The 21,976-nt window shown below is 41.0% G+C and overlaps 1 long non-coding RNA gene across 1 annotated transcript in view; it reads left to right on the forward strand.

Moving 5' to 3' along the window:
- LOC145518669 (uncharacterized) overlaps nucleotides 1-21,976 on the forward strand; it is a 207,369-nt gene that overhangs the window by 91,713 nt on the left and 93,680 nt on the right. The window contains exons 2-3 of the long non-coding RNA XR_014063107.1: nucleotides 20,265-20,494; nucleotides 21,397-21,561. This is a non-coding gene — a long non-coding RNA (uncharacterized LOC145518669). The remainder of the gene's footprint in view (nucleotides 1-20,264; nucleotides 20,495-21,396; nucleotides 21,562-21,976) is intronic.

Genomic DNA, 21,976 nt, shown 5'->3' on the forward strand with positions numbered 1-21,976 from the left:
TGCCAAATTCAGACTTAGATTGAAGAAAGTAGGGAAAACCATTAGACCACTCAGCTATGACCTAAGTCATATCCCTTACGAGTATACAGTGAAAGTGACAAATAGATTCAAGGGATTAGACCTGATAGACAGAGTGCCTGAAGAACTATGGACAGAGGTTCATGACATTGTATAGGAGGCAGTGATCAAAACCATCCCCAAGAAAAAAGAAATGCAAAAAGACAAAATGATTGTCTGAAGAGGCCTTACAAATAGCTGAGAAAACAAGAGAAGCTAAAGGCAAAAGAGAAAAGGAAAGATATACCCATCTGAATGCAGAGTTCCAAACAATAGCAAGGAGAGATGAGAAAGCCTTCCTCCGTGATGAATGAAAAGAAATAGAGAAAAATGATAGAATGGGAAAAACTAGAGGTCTCTTCAATAAAATTAGAGATACCAAGGGAATATTTCATGCAAAGATGGGCACAATAAAGGACAGAAACGGTATGGACCTAACAGAAGCAGAAGATATGAAGAAGATGGGGCAAGAATACACAGAAGAACTATACAAAAAAGGTCTTAATGACCAGATAACCACAATAGTGTGATCACTCACCTAGAGCCAGACATCCTGGAGTGCGAAGTCAAGTGGGCCTTAGGAAGCATCACTACAAACAAAGCTAGTGGAGGTAACGGAATTCCAATTGAGCTATTTCAAATCCTAAAAGATGATGCTGTGAAAGTGCTGCACTCAACATGCCAGCAAATTTGGCAAACTCAACAGTGGCCACAGGACTGGAAAAGGTCAGTTTTCATTCCAATCCCAAAGACAATGCCAAAGAATGTTCAAAATACCTCACAATTGCACTCATCTCACATGATAGCAAAGCAATGCTCAAAATTCTCCAAGCCAGGTTTCAACAGTACATGAACCATGAACTTCCAGATGTTCAAGCTGGATTTAGAAAAGGCAGAGGAACGAGAGATCAAATTGCCAACATCTGCTGGATCATTGAAAAGGCAACTGAGTTCCCGAAAAACATCTACTTCTGCTTTATTGACTATCCCAAAGCCTTTGTGTGGATCACAACAAACTGTGGAAAATTCTTCAAAAGATGGGAATACCAGACCACCTTACCTGCCTCCTGAGAAATCTGTATGCAGGTCAAGAAGCAGCAGTTAGAACTGGACATAGAACAACAGACTGGTTCCAAATTGGGAAAGGAGTATGTCGAGGCTGTATATTGTCATGCTGTTTAATTAACTTATATGCAGAGTACATCATGTGAAATGCCCGGTTGGATGAAACACAAGCTGGACTCAAAATTGTCGGGAGAAATGTCAATAACCTCAGATATTCAAATGACACCACCCTCATGACAGAAGTTGAAGAGGAACTAAAGAGTCTCTTGATGAAAGTGAAAGAGGAGAGTGAAAAAGTTGGCTTAAAACTCAACATTCAAAAAATTAACATCATGGCATCTGGTCCCATCGCTTCATGGCAAATAGATGGGGAAACAATGGAAACAGTAACAGACTTTATTTGGGGGGGCTCCAAAATCAATGCAGATGGTGACTGCAGCCATGAAATTCAGACAGTTGCTCCTGGGAAGAAAAGCTATGGCCAACCTAGACAGCATATTAAAAAGCAGAGACATTACTTTGCTGACAAAGGTCCGTCTAGTCAAGGCTATGGTTTTTCCAGTAGTCATATATGCATGTGAGACCTGGAGCATAAAGAAAGTTGAGTGCCGAAGAATTAATGCTTTTGAACTGTGGTGTTGGAGAAGACTCTTGAGAGTCCCTTGGACTGCAAGGAGATCAAAGCAATCCATCCTAAAGGATATCCTAAAGTCCTGAATATTCATTGGAAGGACTGATGTTGAAGCTGAAACTCCAATACTTTGGCCACCTGATGCAAAGAACTGACTCATTGGAAAAGAGCCTGATGCTGGGAAAGATTAAGGCTGGAGGAGAAGGGGACGACAGAGGAGGAGATGATTGGATGGCATCATGGACTCGATGGACATGAGTTTGAGCAGGCTCCGGGAGTTGGTGATGGACAGGGAAGCCTGGCATGCTGAAGTCCATGGGATAGCAAAGAGTCTGACAGGACTGAGTGGCTGAACTGAGCTGAAAGTTGGTGGACTCTTTGAGAGGAAAGAGAAACCATCATAAAATTTCAAAGCTGTGCAGAATGGAAACAACAGACTGAAATCTGGCGAAGCCTTAAATATATAGCCAGTTGTTACCATATGCCAGTTTTCCTCTATAGGACTTTTCATAAATATTGGGAATCAGAGAAGGCTAGGGGCTGGGCTGGAAAGATGGAGAGAAATTCCCTGCATCTCACAGTGCTTAGAAGTCCTGAGATAAGGAGGGCATCACAATCCAGCAACAGTTCCTGGATATTTGAGGGGGAGTTTCCTGATAGAACCTGGGAAGTTTCAGAGGCTTCCCTCGGTAGTCTAGTGGTTAAGACTCAATGCTTCCAGTGCAGCCAGCGTGGGTTCTATTCCAGGTTGGGGAACTAAGATCCCACATGGCACTAGGCACAGCCAAAAATTAAAAAAAAAAAAAAAAAAAGAACCTTGGGGTTTCAGGGTGGTAGAGACTAGAGAGTGACTGCAAAAATATCCCCAAATTTTCACACCTCTCTACATCCATGCCTTTCACAATGTGATTTGCAGTCCATCCCATAAAGAGATATATTGTACACCTTGAAGAGAGCTTAATCTTGTGACTTGCCTTGAACAGTAGAAGGTAGCTCAGTAACAGTGTTCGAGTTCCAAATCTTCAAAATGCCGGTGTATTCCCTCCCTTTCTTCACCCTTGCTCTCTCCTGGACCCCTGCCTCTGGCTCGGAGAACAGGCATGGCTAGCCCCAGGAACCATGAGAGACCACGTGGTGCAGAGCTGACATCCAAGTAATCCTACACCATTCTGCCCCCAGGTGATCTGCCCGCTGGCTGCTTGTTCACCAGTGAATTCGACCACAATGGTAACAATAGCTATTGGATATAAATGAAAAGCAATTGAATAGCGATAGTAAGCCCTGTTTACCGAGAGGTTAGTAAGGAAAAAACAGTCCTCTTGGCTATATTCTTTACTTACCTTGCAGAACTTCAAACTCCCATTTATTTTTTTCTTGACTTTGTTCTTTCTCTGTTTCCTTTACTGGTTCTTCTTAATGTTGGAGAGTCCAGAACTGGTCCTTTGCCCTTCTCTTTAATTGTATCCAGGAGCTTATCAGTTTCCTCCAGCCACTTGTATATCAATTCCGTCTATGTGCTTGACCTCCACATTTTATATCTTCAGCCTGCATCTCTCTCTCCCAAAGTCCTATCAATTGTCTACTCGACGTTTCCTATTGGAAATCTAACAAGTATAGATAAGGAGGTCGTGGTACATATATGCAATGGAATATTACTCAGCCATGAAAAAGAATGAAATGGAGTCAGTTGTAGTGATGTGGATTAACCTAGAGTCTGTCATACAAAGTGAAGTAAATCAGCAAGAGGAAAACAAATATAAATCAATACATATATATGGAATCTAGAAAAATAGTACAGATGAACATATTTGCAGGGCAGGAATGGAGAGGCAGACATAGAAAATGGACTTAGGGAAGGAAAAGGTGGGCGAATTGAAAGAGTAGGATTGACATATATACACTACCAGGTATAAAATAGGTAGCTGCTGGGAAGCTGCTGTATGACACAGGGAGCCCAGCTCAGGACTCTGTGATGACCTAAAGGGGTGAGATGAGTGGCTGAAGTGGGAGATCCAAGAAGGAGGGGATCTATGTGTACATATAACTTGTCCATGTTGTTGTACAACAGAAACTAATGCTGTACAACAACACTGAAAGGCAATTATCCTCCAGTTTAAAAAAAATCTAACAAGCATCCCAAACTCAGTATATCCAACCTGAGTTCCTGATCTTCTCTCTCATTCCTGATCCATCACAGCCTTTCACGTATGAGTTTATCAGGGACTTGATCCTTCTATCCTGTCCCCATACGGTCTATTCTTAATTCAACAGTCAGATCAATGGGAGAAGTGTCATCAGATTGTAGCAGACCAAAATTTGCCAACCCCACAATGTCTTTTTGCATTGCAGATTATTTTGAGCTGAGAATAACAAGACCCAGAAGACTTAGGATTTTCCCTTAATTGCCTAACAATGTAAACAACAGTTCCAGGAAGGGAGCATCACCAAAGATCACTATAGCATGAACTGGCTGTGTAGACAGAGAGGAACCCAGCAAAGTCTGTTTGTTAAAATTCCACTCTGTTGTCCCATGGTCTCTGCAGGAGCCAGTAAACATGTGTTTATCAAATATTTGCTTTTTCTTCTTCATGTCAATGACTTTCATCCCCTTTGATGTCTCAAACCAGCATCCTCATTTGTCTTTAGCTGAAGATGCTATTGAAGCTGAGGGTTTCCTCCATTTTGGTGAGTTACTCAGTTCTGCATCTCTCCCATGGATAAATGTTATTCAACTTTTGTTTGATTTTCCACTGTTAATTTGGCTCCTGTCAATTTAACTCTTTAAACAATCAAAAAGACCTAGAGAGGTAGAGGAAGATTTTCTCCTCTTCAACATGTCATTTTTCAGTTCAAAATCTTGCAGTCGCTTCCCATTTTACTCAGAGTGAAAAACACTATGCTTTCTGTGGTCTCACAAGCTCCTGTGACCAGCCCCCTATGACCACCCTGACCTTCTCCTTCTCTGTGCCAGCAGTTTGCACTCTGTGTCTTGCCTTATATGTGCACGCTAAGTTGCTTCAGTTGTGTCCAACTCTTTGTGACCCCATGGATTATAGCCCTCCAGGCTCCTCTGTCCATGGGATTCTCCAGACAAGAATACTGGAGTGGTTTGCCATGCCCCCCTCCTCCAGGGGATCTTCATGACCAAGGAATCGACCCATCTCTTCCATCTCCTACACTGAGACATGTTCTTTACCACTAGCACAACCTCTTCTTAAATACGATCCAAGTTTAGAGCTTTAGCTTAACCTGTTCCATCCTGCCATTTTCTTTCTGAAACCCGTGTTTCTGGCTTAGAACTTTGGTGAACTTTGCCTTCACCTGAGCACTCTTCTGAATTTCTATGTGCCTGACTCCCCGAGTGCATTCAAGTCTTAGCTCAGATGGGATTTAAAATGACTCAACTAGAATGAAGCCTTCATAGGCACAGAGAATCTTGGTAACTGAGGTTTTCCTAGCTCTTAGAGCAAGGCTTTCCCAACTGGCCCTCAACAAATATAGGTGAAATAAATGAATGCATGTTGTTGTTGTTCAGTCACTAAGTTGTGTCCGACTCTTTGTGACCCCACGGACTGCAGCATGCCAAGCTTCCCTGTCCTTCACTATCTCCCAGAGTTTGCTCAAACTCAAACTCATGTCCATTGATTTGGTGATCCCATCCAATCATCTCACTCTCTTCTCCTGCCCTCAGTCTTTCCTAGCATCAGGGTCTTTTCCAGTGAGTCAGCTCTTCATATCAGGTGGCCAAAGGATTGGAGCTTCAGCTTCAGCATCAGTTCTTCCAATGAGCATTCAGGGTTGATTTCCTTTAGGACTGACTGGTTTGATTTCCTTGCTGTCCACTGGACTCTAAAGAGTCTTCTCCAGTACCACAGTTCAAAAGCATCACTTCTTCAGCACTCAACCTTCTTCATGGTCCATCTCTCACATCTGTACATGACAACTGAAAAAACCATAGGTTTGACTATACAGACCTTTGTAGGCAAAGTGATATGATGTTTCTGCTTTTTAATATGCTACCTAGGTTTGTCATAGCTTTTCTTCCAAGGAGCAAACGTCTTTGAATTTCATGGCTGCAGTCACCATCTGCAGGGATTTTGGAGCACGCATGCTTGAAGATGTGATAAATATCAGTGTATTGCAAAAGGGGGAAAAAAACCCCAGCTACCACAGGTATGTGAAAGTGAAGGTGAAAGTCTCTCAGTCGTGTCTGACTCTTTGCAACCCCATGGACTATACTGTTCTCTAGGCCAGAATACTGGAGTGGGTAGGCTTTCCCTTATTCAGGGGATCTTCCCAACCCAGGGATTGAACCCAAGTCTCTTGCGTTGCAGGCAGATTCTTTACCAGCTGAGCCACAGGAGAATACTGGAGTGGGTAGCCTATCTGTTCTCCAGCAGATCTTCCTGAACCAGGAATATGAAGCGGGGTCTCCAGCATTGCAGGCAAATTCTTTACCAACTGAACTATATATCAGGGCTCAAATCCTGCCTCTTCTACCTGATGTTTTGGGTGTCATTTTAACATGTCTGTGCTTCATTTTTTTCTTCCATAAAATGGGGATAAACTACTATCTACTTGATGGGGCTGTTGTGAGGGCTCAAAGAGTATATTTATATACTAATTAATACTAATTAGCATAATACAGCAGATAATACATGTTAAAATAGTTTTTATTATTAGCATTTTTATTATTAATAGTACCTATTTCATAGATTTAGTGTAAGGATTGGATGAAATAATCTGTATGAAGTTTTTTAATAAATGTGCAATTGATATTAGCTGATGATGGATGTGAGAGCTGGACCATAAAGAAAGCTGAGCACCAAAAAACTGATGCTTTTGAACTGTGGTGTTGGAGAAGACTCTTGAGAGTACCTTGGACTGCAAGGAGCTCCAACCAGTCCATCCTAAAGGAAATCAGTCCTGAATATTCATTGGAAGGACTGATGCTGAAGCTGAGGGCCCAGTACTTTGGCCACCTGATGCGAAGAACCGACTCCTTGGAAAAGACCCTGATACTGCAAAAGACTGAAGGTGGGAGGAGAAGGGGACAACGGAGGATGAGATGGTTGGATGGCATCACTGACTCAATGGACATGAATTTGAGTAAGCTCCAGGAGTTGGTAATGGACAGAGAGGCCTGGCGTGCTGCCTTCCATGGGGTTGCAAATAGTCGGACACGACTAAACTGATGATCCAGTTTCTGTGTTTCCAAAACACACACGTCTCCTCCCCCATAAGGTGCAAACTAGCACTCAACTTACAGTGCACAATAGCTTTTAAAATTAATCTTTCTTTTATGAAAACCCATAATGCTCCCCACATCTACACTATTTATGAATTTAGCTAAGGTCTTGTTCCCAGGAATCTTCCTGGTTAATGTTTGTTGGCCAGTTTTCTTTTCTTAATGTATTATACCATGAATATCAGTTTTCTCCTAATATGTCCCTGTTTGTTTCTTTAATGAAGGGAATGTGTGAGCTTAGTTGTAAAAGTTAACAGTGACCAGCAGAGACCTCGAACTCAACAAGATCTTTAAAAAAAAGAGATCCTTAGAATTCTTTTATTATGGACCAGTCTTTTGAATCCCAGAAATTAGCTCAAATTGATGGAGGCAGAATAATTGGCATTTTCTTAGTGACTTTTCTTTATATTGTTTAGTAAGCACAATGCCTTAGGATACATATTGGTTTTCAGAGTTTCTCCTGAGAGAAAAGGGAGGACCTTATTATGCTGCTAACATTCATTATTTTAGACATTATACTGAGAGAGAGCAGAGAAGGCATTTGGGAGGAATTGCTTTTCTATAGGTCGTTGGATCATCTGATTATTGTTCTCTGTTTCATTGATCAGTATGGACTCTAACTTTGCAGATATGACCGATTGCTAAATTCAATGGAAACAAGATTAAAAACCTCGCCAAGAACTAGAAAGATGATAATGGAAGATCTCATTTTGCTGGTCCTGGGAAGTTTCCCACGAACTGACTAGTGGGTTCGTTCATCCGTCCCCCTCCCCAAGGCTACTGCGTGGTCTTTCTTCCCAGAAGGGCTGAATGTATGATATTTCAGTTCCTGGAAACAATTTGCCGTGCCAGCATAACATTTACTACCAATGCATGATGTTTAAGAGACTCATTCCCCCAATTCCCTCATCATAGTGGACAATGTTGATAACCTTTCTAGAGGGCTCATATCACTGAACAGGGAACTGAATGCTCCAAAACGATCCCAATTTTTAAGTCACTGTGGATGTTAGAAATCCATTCCAGTATGTCAATATGAGAACTAATTTGTTGACTGCATCACATGAATAGATTATAATTATAGAAACTCATAACTCAAGGGAGTTTGAGTTTTCCTTCTGTCAATTTTATCACCTTTATTAATGTCCACACTGAAATTGCCACTTCAGCCAGCTGATGGTGTATGTGTGGGAGGTGTGTGTATGCTTTGTGGAATATTCCAAGGAAAAACTCAAACTTTTTCATACGCATGTTAATGGATTGGGCTATTCTTGAATCTTCCAAAGATTAGTATATGAATGTAGACTTTAACAATTTTCTTTTTCCAGGAGTGAGAACTCAATTCTATAGAAAAGAAAAAAAAGAGGCATAATCCATTTTGTTGTTAAAGAACTTTGAGCTGATTGCAAAATATGGGGTTTTGATCTGTTTTGGTTTTGTTTTTTTCACTTGCCAGGTGTATAACCTGAGACAAGTCACAGTGACTTTCTGGGATTCATGTTAGAATGATCTCTAAGAATGCTTCCCAATTTACAAGTCTTTGATAGTATGATTTTCTGTAGGACTCAGACTTTTTCAGTTCACGGATTTCTTACAATACCACCATAGACAACCTACTCACTTATGCAAGATAAAATTTTGGGAAAATTTTTTGCTAGACAAGACAATCGATGCTGGAATAAAAGGTTTTCAAATACATTTTTTAATTTCAGTTATTGTATTCTTCACCTCTGGTTCTTTATATTTTTTAAAAATCCTTGGTTTCTCTTGGCTAAATCTTTTGGCCTGTGGGATCTTAGTTCCCTGACCAGGTATTGAAACAATGCCTCCTGCAGTAGAAGCATGGAGTCTTAACCACTTGGGCATCAGGGAAAATCCCTGGAATAGAAGTTTAATAAGTTGATATTCAGTTCAGTTCAGTTCAGTCACTCAGTCGTGTCCGACTCTTTGCGACCCCATGAATTGCAGCACGCCAGGCCTCCCTGTACATCACCAACTCCCGGAGTTTACCAAAATCCATGTCCATCGAGTTGGTGATGCCATACAACCATCTCATCCTCTGTTGTCCCCTTCTCCTCCTGCCCCCAGTCCTTCCCAGCATTAGGGTCTTTTCCAATGAGTCAGCTCTTCGCATGAGGTGGCCAGAGTATTGGAGTTTCAGCTTCAACATCAGTCCTTCCAATGAACACCCAGGACTGATCTCCTTTAGGATGGACTGGTTGGACCTCCTTGCAGTCCAAGGGACTCTCAAGAGTCTTCTCCAATACCACAGTTCAAAAGCATCAATTCTGCAGCACTCAGGCCTCTTCACTGTCCAACTCTCACATCCATACATGACCACTGGAAAAACCATAGCCTTGACTAGACGGACCTTTGTTGGCAAAGTAATGTCTGTGCTTTTAAATATGCTATCTAGGTTGGTAGAACTCCTTCCAAGGAGTAATTGCGTGGCTGCAATCACCATCAGCAGTGATTTGGGAGCCCAAAAAAATAAAGTCTGACACTGTTTCCACTGTGTCCCATCTATTTCCCATGAAGTGATGAGACCAGATGCCATGATCTTAGTTTTCTGAATGTTGAGCTTTAAGCCAACTTTTTCACTCTCCTCTTTCACTTTAATCAAGAGGCTCTTTAGTTTTTCTTCGCTTTCTGCCATAAGGGTGGTGTCGTCTGCATATCTGAGGTTATTGATATTTCTCCCGGAAATCTTGATTCCAGCTTGTGTTTCTTCCAGCCCAGCGTTTCTCATGATGTAGTCTGCATATACGTTAAATAAGCAGGGTGACAATATACAGCCTTGACGTACTCCTTTTCCTATTTGGAACCAGTCTGTTGTTCCATGTCCAGTTCTAACTGTTGCTTCCTGACCTGCATACAGGTTTCTCAAGAGGCAGGTCAGGTGGTCCGGTTTTCCCATCTCTTTCAGAATTTTCCACAGTTTATTGTGATCCACACAGTCAAAGGCTTTGGCATAGTCAATAAAGCAGAAATAGATGTTTTACTGGTACTCTCTTGCTTTTTCGATGATCCAACAGATATTGGCAATTTGATCTCTGGTTCCTCTGCCTTTTCTAAAACCAGCTTGAACATTTGGAAGTTCATGGTTCACGTATTGCTGAAGCCTGGCTTGGAGAATTTTGAGCATTACTTTACTAGCGTGTGAGATGAGTGCAATTGTGTGGTAGTTTGAGCATTCTTTGGCATTGCCTTTCTTTGGGATTGGAATGAAAACTGACCTTTTCCAGTCCTGTGGCCACTGCTGAGTTTTCCAGATTTGCTGGCATATTGAGTGCAGCACTTTCACAGTATCATCTTTCAGGATTTGAAATAGCTCAACTGGAATTCCATCACCTCCACTAGCTTTGTTCATGGTGATGCTTTCTAAGGCCCACTTGACTTCACATTCCAGGATGTCTGGCTCTAGGTGAGTGATCACACCATCGTGATTATCTGGGTCGTGAAGATCTTTTTTGTACTGTTCTTCTGTGTATTCTTGCCACCTCTTCTTAATATCTTCTGCTTCTGTTAGGTCCATACCATTTCTGTCCTTTATTGAGCCCATCTTTGCATGAAATGTTCCCTTGGTATCTCTAATTTTTTTGAAGAGATCTCTAGTCTTTCCCATTCTGTTGTTTTCCTCTATTTCTTTGCATTCATCGCTGAGGAAGGCTTTCTTGTCTCTCCTTGGTATTCTTTGGAACTCTGCATTCAGATGGGAATATCTTTCATTAGAAGTTTGTATTAAGTTGTTGAAACTAAGTTTAAATTAGCCAGAACTATAGTTATTTATGGACTTCCCGGGTATCTCAGTGGCAAAGAATCCACCTGCAATGCAGGAGGGGCAGGAGACATGGGTTCAGTCCCTGGGTAGGGAAGTCCCCCTGGAGGAGGGCATGACAACTCACTCCAGTATCCTCGCCTGGAGAATCCCCACGGACAGAGGAACCTGGTGGCTAACAGTCCATAGGGTGGCAAAGAGTCAGACTCAACTGAAGCGACTTAGCACACACACACACACACACACACACACACACACACACACACACTTATTTATGTAAAATAACTAGATTTGTTCAGCTTTTAGTAGAAAGATAAAATATGGCAAGATGATTCGGATCCATGAGAGTTTCCTGAAATAGCCACAGCTTGAAGTCAGTGCACATTAGCTTGGTCTTAATCTTCCTCTAACTGCCTCCTCTATCATTCTTACTGCACAATGACTATAAATGTTCAAAATGATGACTTCAAGTTACTGCAAGATCATCAGACATCAAGAAGAGTCAAATGAACTATGCTAAAAAGACCCCACTTAGTAAGGGAAGGATGTCATATCAGTATCTAAACAAATATATTCAAAGATATGTTTTTAAGAAAAAAAAAAAAAGGATTATTTGGTGAAGCAATCATTTCACACATATTTATTGAGCATGAGTTTTTCTACATATTACAAGGCATTTATAAGTTTGATATATACTCTTACTTGCAAAAAATTAAATGTGAGGGTAGGGAATAAGACAGTAGTTAATAGTAATGTGTTTATGGTTGTTATGGTGAATTGACACTCATCATCTCTCTTGCACACTGTTAGTGTGCTTTTCAGTGCTAGAGACTCTAGAAGTGTAAAAACCACCTCTCCCAGCCTGTTTGAAAACTAGTTCTAGATGCAAGTTAGGTTCTTCCAAATTGAGGCATTCCATGAAATTTGTAAGGCAGAAGTGGGAGAAGAGCCTTCCTATTACTGCTATACTTATTTTTACTTAAAGCCAGGTTTGTAAAAATGGGTTTTTCTGCCGCCACATGGCAGCGTCTGGTCAGTAACTCTGAGGTATGAAGAGGCATTGAAGACGTGGTGGTAATGCTTCCCAAGAATCTGAATTCCAGCTCCACAGATAGGTATGGAGCCTAGGTATGGACCCCATTCCCCTGGGGTCCTGTGTTTTGAATATGGCAGAGGTAAATTTTCCCTCTGATGGACCAGTTAGAAATTTTTGTTGGAGGGACTCCTAGGTCCTCACCCTAAAGCCCATTCTGTGAACCCTTAGAATAATTCTGTGACCATCCTCAGTCTCTGTATTAAACCCCTTTCTACTTAAAATAGCTGGCATGCTTTGCATTTCCAGCCCCAAGTACTTGTAGACTAGTGAGTGATCCTGTAGTGAACAGAAGAAAATAAACAGTGAGGACAAGAATTATAAAGTTTTATGGACTAGATGATCAAGCTGCAGCTTGAGGAAAAAATAAATGGACATCTGATAATTCTTTGTACATTTGGGGTAAAATTTATTCATAAATTCATGCTTGTACTTTATGTATGTAATACTAATTTGGATTTTGTACCAGCATATGAATAAGACCATCGAAAGCCCTAAAAGCCACTACTTTGGGACACTTTGTTTTACTAACTTTAATTTAAAGAGATTCTTAATTTTCCAGGCTCCAGTGCATGAAAGGATTCCCCAAAGAGCAGTTGCTGTTGGTTTAGCCCTAGACCTTTAGGGTAAATTATGAACGATCAAAAATGCATTCCAGATATTTTATGGATAAGGCTAAAGCCAACAAAAGCCAGAAAAGTATGGACTGAAGGATAAAAATACTCTTGTGCTGAAGTATCCTAGAGATTTTAGTTGAGTTTTATGACTTGAAGGCCTCAAATCATGAAAAGTCAAATTAAGTAGTGCTGGGGGATTTTAGGAATGCTGCTGAAATTGACAGAAACCCCAGTCCTGTTAGGAAGCTTCAGGGCACCGCTTTCATCTTCTTGTCTTGAACTGTTAAAAGAATTTTCTTGCTCCCTGAGATTAACAACTCCAAAGCAACCTGGTCTTTTACTGGACCTAATTCTCTTAGTTATAGTAAGCATGTGTCCTTGGCTTCTTCCCCAGAGGTATAAAATGGTAAGCATTCCTTCTTTCTACTTATCCTCCAAGTGACCAGCCATCCTTGGTCTGACTTCTTTTTTAAAGGTATTTCTTCCTTTATTATTTTTGTGGTTGCACTGGGTCATAGTTGTGGCACTTGAAGTGTTTTAGTTGAGGCTTGTGGGATCTAGTTCCCTGACCAGGGATTGAACCCAGGCCTCCTGCACTGAGAGCACAGCGTCTTAGCCACTAGACCACCAGGGAAGTTCCTTGACCTGACTCTTGGGTGCAGGTCTCCTCCTGACATGAAGACATAAAAGACAGACTCTTGATCGTCGGCTTCTGAGATCAGGATTTTGGGGCATCTGTACCTCTAAACCTCAGACCAGTTACACATCAGCAGCAACAGAGCACATCAGATTAGCTGAGAACAGGATGGGGCTCAAGTGTCTTATCGTTCCATTTGCTTGGGACTTAACAACTGGTTGAGTTACAGAAAAGAATTTCCTCCAGGAACCACCAAAGAATCAAAGGATGTTTATGCTCTGCCTTTCTAGAAAACGCAACAAGTTCCATTCTTTGTCATTTATTGGCCATGCATATTTATATGACTCAATCATCAGTCACTAGAACGATGGCGTGTGCATCACGCCATCTGTGCATTTCTGACTCTGTGAAGCCCTGGAAGGCTCCCTGTCCATGGGATTCTCCAGGCAAGAATACTGGGGTGGGTTGCTGTGCCCTCCTCTTGGGGATCTTCCCAACCCAGGAATCGAACCTACGTCTACCTGCATTGGCAGGCTGTTTCTTTACCACTAGCGCCACCTGGGAAGCCCCTCACTAGAACCATTAGGAGATTGTAAATGGCAAAGAGGACAGAAAGCAACTGTTGCTAAATAGCCCCATGAAATTGATAACATGAGTCCTCATATTCCAGACTGATGGATTACTCACGGGCTTCCAGTTCTAAGTGGAATAGAAATGTGAGAAGCAGATGATGGAGAAGCTTTCCTCTTTCTTCCACAATTAACTCTGGGATGGATTTTACAGATCACAACAAGATCATGCTCCCGGAATTCAGAAGATGCTCTATAGAGTGGGGGTTTGCAACCTAAACTAGACCTTCTTTATTGTACTGCCTGGAAGGATCTTTGAATCCTGTCATACCAAGGGGGCTTCGCCCTTCTGCTCACAGACTCTGGTGTTCTCAACTTCTGCCTCCCTCCTACTCTGATGAAATCAGTACATTTTAATAAATAAGTGATCAGACCTTGAACCTTGGAGTTCTCCTTGGAGTCTCTGTGGGAGAAAGGAAGTCCACCTCTGGCCTGGCCTCATGCACAGGTTGGAGAAGGCAATGGCAACCCACTCCAGTACTCTTGCCTGGAAAATCCCATGGATGGAGGAGCCTGCTGGGCTGCCATCTATGGGGTCGCACCGAGTCGGACACGACTGAAGCGACTTAGCAGCAGCAGCAGCAGCATGCATAGGTAGTTTTTATGGATGACAGAGAGATGTGTGGAAAGATTCAGTCCTCTGGCACATCACCCCACTTTGAAGAGGCTGAGGCTTATTAAAACAAAACTAAACAACTGTCTCAGTTTGTGGAACTTTGACTGGCTCACTCAGCATGGTTTTAGGGTTTGTTTTGTTTTCTGATGACCGACGAAAGGAATCTTCCCTTATTGAGTAATAGCCCACTGTTTAATCTCCCTCCCTGCTGAAGATCAATCTCCAGTGAATGAAGTTTCTCTTATTCCCTTATGATGAGAAGAGTAAGCATCTCAGGGGGAGGAGAAGATGCAAATATAAGCATCTCTACTGCTCCCCAGGATGAGCATTTAGGAAAGGAAGAGAGGAAAAAAGAGCAAAGGGCATCTTAAATACAAATATATACAGCGAGGCTATGTAGCTAAGTGAAGTCACTCAGTCGTGTCTGACTCTTTGTGACCCCCATGGACTTTAGCCTACCAGGCTCCTCTGTCCATGGGATTTTCCAGGCAACGGTACTGGAGTGGGTTGCCATTTCCTTCTCTAAATAAAGCTAAATAAAGGAAATAAAAGAATTTTGAATGGTATTGTCTTTTCTAAACTTAAAAAATGGATGGTAGGAAACATTTTTATGTGTTAAATTGAGTTGTTTTAAAGAGTTTGCCTACAATATTTCCTCTCAAAAACTTATTGCAAATGAAAAATAGTATGTGTTCATTGCTTGGTGATTTATGTCTTTTCCCATTACTTCAAAGATGAACATGTTGGAAGATATTTAGATTTCTAAAGCTAGCTAGAGTTTCCAGAGAGAAGGTTTATCATATTGGAAATGTTATAGGTAATGCTGGTTTTTGTGTGGAGTGTGGAAATTCTTTGAGGTGAAATGTAAGTACCAGGAAATCCCAGAGATCACCACCGCAGGGGAGAAACATTTCATGTTTGTTAAATTAAGAAATGGCATTTGACATTGAGTTTTTCCTCCTTCACTCACAAGCTGCTGGGTTAACTCAAATCTGTACTAATTGGGGGTTGTGTTTGGCTCAAAATTACAGGCTCTTAAAAAAAGGCACAAATGTCCATATATTATACACCATTCCTAATTATAAAATAAAAATGACAGTACCGAATTGGCTCAGTTTCCCATTTCAGATATCACATGTGGTATTAAGTTCAATAATGACAAAATATATTGGAGGTACTAGAAATATAAAACTTTCATTTGTCAAACATGCTTCACATATTTCATCTTTGAGTTTCTTATCTTAGGTTTTAATGATACAAAATGAAGCCAATTTCATATGTATCCTGTGTGACCAGAAAGTGACCCTTCTTGAACTTTAATGACTTCTGGGATTTTGTGACATTGTAACACTGGCAGAGACATTTTATTCTTTGAATACAGCTTCTTTCTAGAGAGGTAATTAAACTTGACCAGTATGCCCCTGCTAGAACTGTGGACTCAGAAATAGTTCTTTGGTCTTTAGAGAAAAGTATGAAAGGTACTTACCCTTGGAAGGAAGGTTTGATCACATAGGAACAACACCAGGTGTCCTGACCCTACTTGACTGCTGTCAGCAATTCTCTGCTCGTGTGTTGGATAATGGATTATGAAGACATGAGCAATGAATGTCAGAATCTCTGGTTGGGCAATTTATCCTCAGGATCCAGTGTCTTGATCTGTTCTGTTATACAGGCTCAAATAAGGATGAGAAGAGTTCACTAACTGACAGTTACTCACTTGTGTGTCTACCGCCCTCCCTCTCCAGAAAATCCTAAGTTGCCTTCAAGAACACAAATCAGTTCAGTTCAGTCGTTCCATCGTGTCTAACTCTTTGTGACCCCATGGACTGCAGCACTCCAGGCTTCCCTGTCCATCACTAACTCCTGGAGCTTGCTCAAACTCACGTCCATTGAGTTGGTGATGCCATCCAACCATCTGATCCTCTGTCCTCCTTTCTTCTCCTGCCTTCAGTCTTTCTCAGCATCAGGCTCTTTTCCAATGAGTCAGTTCTTTGCATCAGGTGGCCAAAGTATTGGAGCTTCAGCTTCAGCATCAGTCCTTCCAATGACTATTCAGGACTGATTTCCTTTAGGATTGACTTGTTTGATCTCCTTGCTGTCCAAGGGACTCTCAGAAGTCTTCTCCAACACCACAGTTCAAAAGCATCAATTCAAGAACACAAAGGAAGAGCAAATACAAGAAGATAGACCTGACTGTCATGGGACCATTTCTTTTTCTTCAGGAAAGTCCAAATCCAAAAAGTCAAAGTTTTGGTGTTGTCACCATATTCTTCTTTTTAAGGAAGAATTCATCACTTCAGTTATTATTTTCCTCTACCTCAAACCTTCTTTAGTTGAGGCTTATCTTCAGAAACTAGAAAGACTGAACTTCTCTTCATGACACAGTTCTATAGCTCTCTCATCAATCTTGTCAAGGATGGGAGTCCTAGATTCTAAGACTAAGGAGGTCCAGGAAGGGGAACACATGTAAACTCATGGCTGATTTATGTCAATGTATGGCAAAAACTATTACAATATTGTAAAGTAATTAGCCCCCAACTAAAATAAATAAATTTATTAAAAAAAAAAAAGACTAAGGAGGAGTATTTGAAAGCATCTTCAGTCTCTTAATGTTACACAACATGAGGCCACCAAGGTTTGAGTATTCAAGTAATGAGTTCAAAGTGACTCAGACACCTAGTAATACAGACAAAACCAGTTTCCACAAACCCCTGTTCTGTATCCCCTGCTTTTCTATGTAACCTACAGTACTTTTTTAGTTCTCCAGACTTTTCATATATTCAGTTTATTTCTTCTAGAATTGGTCTGCATGAATGGATCCACTACCAGTCATGAATCCTGATAGATTCAACTCAAGCTTTATGGGGAATCTAGATAAAATCTCAGTGTTGTCAGGGACCTCACTCAGTGTAGTTGGTTTTGGCTTTTTGGCTGTTTGTTTTGTTTGCCTTTACCATTGTTGCGTATTAGACATCTGTCCTCTGCTTGAATTACTACAATATCAGAGAATGCTTGAGTTTTGAAGATAGACCACTGCATTCCTGAGAAACCCTACTCATGCAAAGAATTATGTGTTATTTTAAGCAAATTATGCCAACCAATAAATTCCACGAACTGGCCAAGGTTTGTTGCCCAGTGAGGGGAAAAGGGCTCACTTCTCTACTCTGGTACAATAGAAGAGCAGACTGTCTCCCTTGAGTCTCGGTACTTGAATCTTTGAAATTTAATAAGACACGCCCATCCCAGTAGGCAGTCTAAGAGAAATCTCAGACCCAAGACATCTCTTCTGTTCCTGTGAGATTGACAGGTGCCATGGGAATGGAGAGAGAGGGAGGTGCTGTCCTCAGAGCCTCCATGATTTCATCCTAGCACAGTTCCTGTGGGGACCTAAGTGCCTGCTAAGATTTTTATAGAGGCCCATCATCTGGGCCTTGTAGAGGAAGTGCTGGGTCCCTCTGCACCAGAGGAGGGAACATGATTTATTTAGTGCTTACTGAGTGGCTCTAATGTCCCTGCCTGGCCTCCCTCACTGAAAAACACAGAAATTCTGATTTTATTTTAACTCCAAGCTCCTGTTTCCAGTTATAATTCTTGGGTGGGTTTCAATAGTTTCTAATTAAATGAAGAGAGCACTGTGATAAACCCTCAGCCAATCAATGACCCATAGGTCCAGTGGATGCATCTAAAGTGCAGATCAGATTCCAAATGGTAAGCCCTTAGTTTTTCTGTGGCTATAAACATGAGGAAAGCAGCTCAGACTGGCTTCAGTAGGATCTTCAATGTGACTCACCCAGGCTTGGGAATTTCAGCTGAGAATACAGTTAGGTTAGTTTGCAAACTAATGGGAAGCTCGACTCTGTCCTTAGAGGGAGACACCACTCAGAAAACCACATGACCATGAGTATGCACATAAAAGGGAGCCTGGGAGCCTGAAAGGGGCTGCCAGGAGCCACCTAATGTGAAATCCAAGGCTGGAGTTTGTATTGATCTTGGAGTGGGGCAGTGAGGAGCATTCTGTGATAGTGAAAGCTGCGTCGCTAGAGACTCCGAGGCACTCTAGGGAAGCCTCAGAACCATCCATCATCGCTATTTTGTCAGGAAATAGAATAATTGCATCTATGTTAAGTTCCTAAATAGGTTTAACAATATCTTTGCCAGTTTATAGGCAGAACACCAGCATGCATCATCAAAGTCAATACCTTGCCTAGGTACACCTGTTTATAGCTGTGGTCAAGAAGTAGACCATCTCTTAAGCACTTCTCAGATGTATTCTACATCCAAAATCCTTATTCAGTTCTCAGAGTGGCAGTTCTTGGAAGTTTCTAGTAATTCCCTGGAAATTTCAGAATATCCAGTAAAAAGCCATTTTTCTTGAATAATAAAGAGGTTTGTCATGCAAGGTGGGAATTTCCTGAAAAGCAGCCAGTTTGTCACTATTAGAACATTGCAGGGAGTCTGTGATGTGCATGCCACATTATGGGTAAAGTTTAAAAAATTAGTAAGATACACAGAAAGATATGGTAGTAACACAACTCTCAAGATCCATTATGCAGCATAAGAAATAAAATGTGATCCATAAATTTGAAACCTGTCTATACTACCTCCCCAAATCATCTTCCCAGCACCTTGAAAAGTAGTCTCTATCCTAAATCACCTGCTTCTTATTCTCAAGAATTTCTTTGTAAAATTAGTGCATAGTATCAACTCAAATCTTTATAAACTTTATATAAAGCATATTCTGCACATCTTTTTCTGTAATTTGTCTTTTTCCTTTAAACATTATGTTTGAAAGATTCATCCATGTTGGCAAATATAATCCCAGTCCATTCATTTACAGTTCTGATTAGTATTTTTATTTATTTTCAGCCTCCTGTTGAAAGATACGTGGTTTTTATTTTGGTTAAAGAATGTATACTTTTAATTCTTTTATATATTGTCAGATTGTTCTTGAAAGTTGTTCTTTGTTCAGTCACTCAGTCGTGTCCAACTCTTTGCGACCCCATGAATGGCAGCATGCTAGGCTTCCCTGACCTTCACTATCTCCTGGAGTTTGCTCAAACTCACGTCCATTGAGTCAATGCCATGCAAACATCTCATCCTCTGTCTCCCCATTCTCCTCCTGTCCTCACTCTTTCCCAATATCAAGGTCTTTTACAAAGAGTTGACTCTTTGCATCAGTTATCCAGAGTATTGGAGCTTCGGCTTCAGCTTCAGTTCTTCCAATGAACATTCAGGGTTGATTTCCTTTAGGATTTACTGGTTGGATCTCCTTGCTGTCCAAGGGACTCTCAAGAGTCTTCTCTAGCACCATAGTTTGAAAATAACAATTCTTTGGCACTCAGCCTTCTTTATGGTCCAACTCTCACATCCATCCATGACTACTGGAAAAACCATAACTTTGACAATACAGACCTTTGTTGGCAAAGGTGAAGATAGTTATGCTAATATGTACTCAGATGGGCAGTGTATTAGTGAAGTTTCTATTCTTCACATCCTTGCTAATATCTGCTATTGTGAACCCATTAATGTGTTTGCCAATCTAACGGTATCTTATGGTTTTAATACTCATTTCTCTGAATTCTAGTGAGATTGAGCATCTTATTGGGAAGGTTTGTATTTTCAATACTAAATTTGCTCTCCCAATTTCCTTCTCCATTTTTTACTCTAAATATTGCCCTCTCTGTGTACCTCTCTCTCTGTCTCACACAGACACACACACACAACACACACACATTCATACGTTGCAATACCTTCCACTGGTATGTATGTTCTGGAAGGCAGAAGCATAGATATATTCTTCATTCTTAACATCAGATCTGACTGAAATAAAGTGCTTAATAAATATTATCTGAAGAAGTAAATTTGTGTTTTTCCAACTCTTAATTCACTGCAGGTCCTGGCCACAGAAATCACCCACTCCAGTACTCTGGCCTGAAGAATTTCATGGACTGAGGAACCTGGCAGGCTACAATCCATGAGGTTGCAAAGAGTCAGACACTACTAAATGACTTTCACTTTCACTTTCAAGAATATTGACGGGCAGAGTCTTCATCTTTCACACCTGGAACACAGTAGGACTTGTTGGCTTTCGGATGAATGGATTGTGTTTCTTGGTTTCCTGAGGTAAATGTAACATGCAGCATAAACCGAGAACTCAACTTTAGTACAAAACTGATACAACCCCTACTAAGGGATTAAAACTCATGGAATTTATGATGGAAACTCGCTGTAAGTAGGTGCCAGGCACTGTGCTGTATAAGCGATACAAAGAAAACTGTCATCAGTTCTCTGTCCTGAAGGAACTTAGAAAAAAAGAAAAAAAACAAATATTAAATATTATAATTTCTATATTTACCTCTACATTCACACAAATTATATATGGTTGAATATATGTACATATAGTAAATGTACATTATGATAAATTATGCAAATATTTTAATATCTTTTTCTACCTCTACTTTTACAACGTGTGTTCTACAAGCCCTGTTTGGGCTACTTAGACACCAACTAATAACCAGAGAATGTGACCTTCAAAACAGTAACTGGAAGTCATTCTTCCCTTTTTAAGGGTCAGCTATTTCTTTCATAAGATGACGGACTCACTTTGACATTAGACTCAGAAAGGACTAACTGCTGGTAGCTGGAAGATTTCTTTACTCCTTATTTTCAGTGATGGGCCCCCAGAATGATGTAAAGCGGTAAAGGTCATTGAAATAAGAAGGTTCATATAGGTCCAAAGCCAGTGTCGGGGCTTCCCTGCTGGTCCAGTAGTTAAGACTCTGAACCTCCACTGTAGGGGGGACAGGTTCGATCCTGGGTTGGGGAACTAGGATCCCGCATGCTAGGCAGCATGCCCAAATAAACATGTCTTAAACAAATAAGTAAAAGATAGCAATTTAAAAAATTTGCTTTTTAAAAAAGCTAATGTGGGATGTAGTTACAGCCCATAATGGTTTAGTCGAGTTTTTCCTTTTCCTTTATTTTCTATTGGCACATACACAGTATGTCTTTCTTACTCTTAAAAGCAGGTGCTCTGTGTTGAGGGAAAGAAGAGTGAAGTCAGCAGAACGCTGAGGCCCTGGTTTTGTTCTGCCCACTGACACGAAGGAGGAGTGAGGAAGTGGCCCCGTCCCCTCCTCAGTGGATGGTGAACCCTGATGTTCTCTAGCTCAAGGCGTCTCAAGTCAGAGGTATGTTTGGTGCACATTCTATTTATTTATTGACAAATTCAGTGGCTCTAAGAGTTTTTGTATGTGTATTTCAAGTTTTGAAAGCACAAGTTTTTTTTTTTTCAAATTTTAGATAGCCCCTAGAAACAGTGAAAGAAATCCCTTTCATTAACTGCCCTGAACACAAAGTTTCTAACAGTTTCAATGGAAAGCAATTGGGTTTTCCTGGAGCCTGTGTTTTCAAACTGAGAATTCTTAGCAGATGGCTGTGTGCAAGGTGAAGTCCAAGGGGAAAATAAACAGCACCCCCACCATTAAAACACCCATCTAGTTACATTCTGTTCAAAATTCTGAACCCTACTAAATGTACTGGCTGTACATCAAAATGCTGAGTGTCCTTGGTAAATAGTATAGGGAAGGGGAAATATGAATTGTC

The sequence above is a fragment of the Giraffa tippelskirchi genome, chromosome 8 (assembly GCF_054371585.1).
Source record: "Giraffa tippelskirchi isolate mGirTip1 chromosome 8, T2T-mGirTip1v1.2.pri, whole genome shotgun sequence".
NCBI classification, from domain to species: Eukaryota; Metazoa; Chordata; class Mammalia; order Artiodactyla; family Giraffidae; genus Giraffa; species Giraffa tippelskirchi.